Genomic DNA, 4,507 nt, shown 5'->3' with positions numbered 1-4,507 from the left:
TTACCTGGGGTCCTCTAGACTTACAATTTCCTAGCATTCCCCACGGCGAGCTTCGAGTTCCTAGAATCTCACTTACAACACAAAAATGGTTAAACCACACAAGAAATATTCACAAAACATAGTATTCACAATCAAACTAAATTTAACCCTAGAACTTTGGTCGCTAAACCGTTTGCAGTCCCCGGCAACGGCGCCAAAAATTGATCGGTTGATCAACTATACATCAACCTTCGCAATAGCACGAATCATTGTAAAATAGGGCTATTGGTCGGGTAAGTCGAACCACTGGGACTGCGCTAGTCTAAGGCAACCTAAGTGTCTAGAGTCATTCTTAGGATGATGAAGGGGTATAGAGTGTTTGTTTGTCACTAAAGATAGGAATGTAAAGATGCATAAATTAAGAACTTGTAAGAATTTAAAAGAGATAAAATGTGGGTAAAAGAGACTAGGGAAGTAACTTCACCACCTACAATATAAACATGCTAGAAAATGATTCATTCGGGGAAAAATAACATAAATATGTGGCTATGATAAGTAGTTACTCATGGTTACTACATTACCTTCAAAGGATTCATGGAATCAATAGGCAAGAACAATTTATCAAAGATTTTACATGCTCAATTACCTAAACTAAAGTGTAATTTAAGACATGTTCACTAAGCTAGAAATTGTCAAACCATCAATCACATGATAAGAGCACATGAAGCTAGGAATTAAGAATAGGCCATCAAAGGAAGAACCTAAGCTATGGCCTATCAAATCTCTCAACAACATGCCATTAAAACCATTCCAAAAATCTCATCTTCATTGTCACCATGAAAATGTAAACCATACAACCATGAAAACATACATTTTAAGACAAGAAAGTAGGTCCAACATGATCATTAAATCAAAATCAATTCATTACATCAAGTAAGAGTTCTAGATTATGGAATCACCACAAAAATACATTATTTTTCCCAAACTAGAATCAAAAGTAAAGCATGCTTACAATGAGGGGTTCCATTACCTCCCTAGAGGAGGAGTTAGTTACACATGGGAGCCTTAGAATGAAGAAGAACCATGGATCCTTCTTCCATTTTCGAGCTCCCCTTTCTTGCTCCAAGAACTTTCCTTCTTTTCTTGCTCTCTTCTCTCTTCTCTATCTTGCCAAATGTAGCATAGCAATTGTGTGGCCTTTGGTTGCCTTTTGTCCTCCAACAAAACCCTCTCTCTCCTCCAAGGAACACCTCTAACCACCTCATAAAGAAGGAAGATGGCATTGAGGAAAGCAATGTGCAAGTGGCTGAAATTGAGCCATTTTCGAGTGCAATCTGCCTGATTTTCGAGCACTCGAAGAGTGGTCTCGAGCACTCTAAATTAGTGCAATGTGCAACATGCTCTTCTTGCTCAGCACTGACCTACTTTGGTAAAACTGTTATAACTTTGTGCCCCGAACTCCGAATGATGATCTGTTTAAAGATTTGGAGAGCAGATTCAGTGCTTTAAAAACTTCATGTTTTGATGAAGACCCAATTCTCCAGTCTGGTTGGTCGAAAATGGGGAGAAAGGAAGTACTTCAGTGCTGGCAGGCAGTTCTGCGTACCTCTGTTAAGAAGATCATAACTCTCTGCTCCGACCTCCGAATGATGAACTGCTTGAAGATTTGGAAAACTAATTCAGATATCTAAATCTTTCATGTTATGATGGAAGTCCAGTTCTTGAGTTTACTAGGTCGAAAATGGCGACAAAAGTCAGGATCTACTGCTGCCAAAAATTCAGAATTGGCACCCTTTTTGTTCAAAATTCCACAAGGCATCATTTTTGCTTCCTTTTTGCACTTTAACCTGAAAATGCATAAAAACATGCAAATGGAGTTAATCTACATAAAATAATCAATTAATGGACTTTGTTAATGTAATTTAGGGCGCTTGAATATACAGTATTCAGCGCTTATCAGACATTGGGCTTTTTTAACCCAGATCAAAGATTTTGTAGTGCATCCGCTCCTTGTTGGGGTAATAGGTGCTTAGAACTCCACCCAACAAATGGTTCTTTGAAGAACTTGTTGAATTTAGCTCAAAAGAAACTTTTGATCCCTTGTTAATGCAATCACAATCTTTGGGCTTCCATGCCCTTTCAAAGCAAGAATTTGAAACAACACTTTGAGAATGCAAGGTTGAAGATGATCCCTTTGAAGTTTTGGTCTTACACAAAAGCTCACTTCCTTGACATTGAAGATCATGACATTTATCTACAACATTAACCTCTCCTTCATATTTGTCAAATGAATTGGGTGTGGGATTGAAGATATTCAACTTCACCTTCATGTGGCCAAATGAGATTTTCATTATCCCCGTCCTATAATTGATGTTGGCATTAGTGGTTGCCTAGAAAGGATGGCTAAGGATAACGGGAATTTGGCTTTTAGGATTGGGGACCGGTTCCGTGTCAATGACAACAAAATTAATAGGGAAGAAGAATTTGTCAATCTTTATCAAAACATTCTCAATGATACCCCTAGGCTTTTTAATGGATCGGTCGGCAAGTTGTAAAACTACCGACGTCAGTTTCAATTCACCTAGGCCCAATTTGACATAAACCGAGTATGGAAGAAGGTTAACACTTGCTCCTAAGTCAAGAAGTGCCCGATTAATGATATGATCACCAATAATGCATGTTGTGGTAGGTGATCTAGGGTCCTTAAACTTTGGTAAAGTGTTATGTTGCAAAATTGAGCATACTTGCTCGGTCAAAACCACTTTTCTTGGTGCTTGGCTCTTGTTCTTCTGCTTTTGGGTGCACAAGTCTTTCAAGAATTTGGCATAAGCCGGAATTTGCTTGATTGCATCCAAAAGTGGAAGATTGACTTTCACTTGCCTAAACATTTCCATGATTTCATTGGTTTTTGCCTTTTACTTGTCTTTTGAAATGGATATTTTTAAAGCATCCGGAAATGGAGCTTTTGGCTCAAACACTTTTTCAGCATTTTCTTTTGAAAACTCTTCAACACAAGAATTTTTCAAATTACTTTGTTTCAAATCATTTTTTAATAAAACCTTTTCAAATTCATTTTTTGGCAAATATTTCTTCAAATCATTTTCAAAATCATTCTTCAAATCACATTTTGAAGCTTTCTCATTCACAAGATCATGTATATGCAATGAAGAAGGAATAGGACGTGAAACGGGATGGGTGACAACTTGAGGTTGCACCGGTTCACTCTTTTCATTGGACATACCCACCTGGTTATCCACAATCCTACCACTCCGCAAGGTAGTCATCGCATTAACATGCTCAATAGTGTGGCCTTCCGATGAGGAATGGGTTTCCATAACACATTATTGCTTAGGTGGGGCATTCATAGGCATTTTTCCCTTCTCTCTTGCATTAAGAATGCTTGCTATTTGCCTTACTTGGGTTTCTAGCTTCACAATAGATTGAGAGTGGGAATGAAGCAATTGCGTGTTTGCCTCAAGAGTGCCCAAAGCATTCAAAACTTTTTCTTCAAAGGCAGGACTTCTAGCATTTCCTTGGGAATAAGATTGGTTGGGAAAATGAGAGTTAGGAAATTGATTCCCTTGTGATTGATAAAGTCTATAACCTTGGGATCCTTGGTTTTGAATTGGAGGTGGAATGTACTTCCCTTGAAAACCGCCTTGGGAAGGGTTTGAGCCCTCTCCTTGGTTTTTCCAAGAGAAATTAGGATGATTTCTCCAACTTGGATTATAATGAGTACCATAAGGATTGTTCCCTTGGTTCACAAAAGCTGCATTGACTTGTTCATTAGGTTCATTTTGCACTTGTCCATGAGGATAATGAGAAGTAGAATGAAGAACACTAGAACAAGTCATACATGATTCATTCGATACACGATGAGAATGGTTAGGGAAGGAAGATACTTGGTTCGCTGAGTTTTAGTTAATCAAAAATTGATCAAACCTTTGAGATAAAGACTTCATTTCGGCGGCTATTTCATTTGAATGGTCGACTTGATGTAAGCCAACACTCTTCCTACCTTGTGAATTTCTTCCATTCTTCGATGATAATGTTCTATGCAAAGAATTTTCATTCATGCTCTCATAAAGACGCCACACGTCATCCTCATGCCTATCAATGTAAGAGCCACCCATGGAAGCATTAACCATGCCCTTATAACTGTCCAATAAGCTCTCAAAGAAATATTGAACTAATTGCCATTTGGGCATGTCATGATGTGGACACTTCCTAAGAAATTCATTAAAGCGTTCCCATGCTTCATGAAATGTTTCTCTATCCCCATATGTGAATTCTCTAATGAAAGTTCTCATGGCATTGGTCTTAGAAACCGGATAGTACTTCTTCAAGGACTCTTATTGCATTTCTGGCCAAGAAGTGATTAAAAAAGGCCTAAGATTGTTAAACCAATACTTTGCCATGTCCTTTAAGGTGAATGGAAAAAGTTTGAGTCTTAAGATCTCTTTCGGCATGTTCGTATATTTTACGGTGGAACATACTTCTAAAAACTCATCCAAATGCTTGTAAGGTT

General features: G+C 38.1%; 1 pseudogene; it reads left to right on the top strand.

Annotated features, from left to right (window-relative positions):
* The first annotated feature begins 4,185 nt into the window (after positions 1-4,185).
* LOC132280490 (small nucleolar RNA R71) lies at positions 4,186-4,283 on the top strand (annotated as a pseudogene).
* Positions 4,284-4,507: the final 224 nt, after the last annotated feature.

Source organism: Cornus florida, unplaced genomic scaffold (genome assembly GCF_030987335.1).
Source record: "Cornus florida cultivar Cherokee Brave unplaced genomic scaffold, ASM3098733v1 CherokeeBrave_3.0.0_Hap2_Chr10, whole genome shotgun sequence".
Lineage (NCBI taxonomy): Eukaryota > Viridiplantae > Streptophyta > Magnoliopsida > Cornales > Cornaceae > Cornus > Cornus florida.
This window is presented reverse-complemented; position numbering and strand designations above follow the sequence as displayed.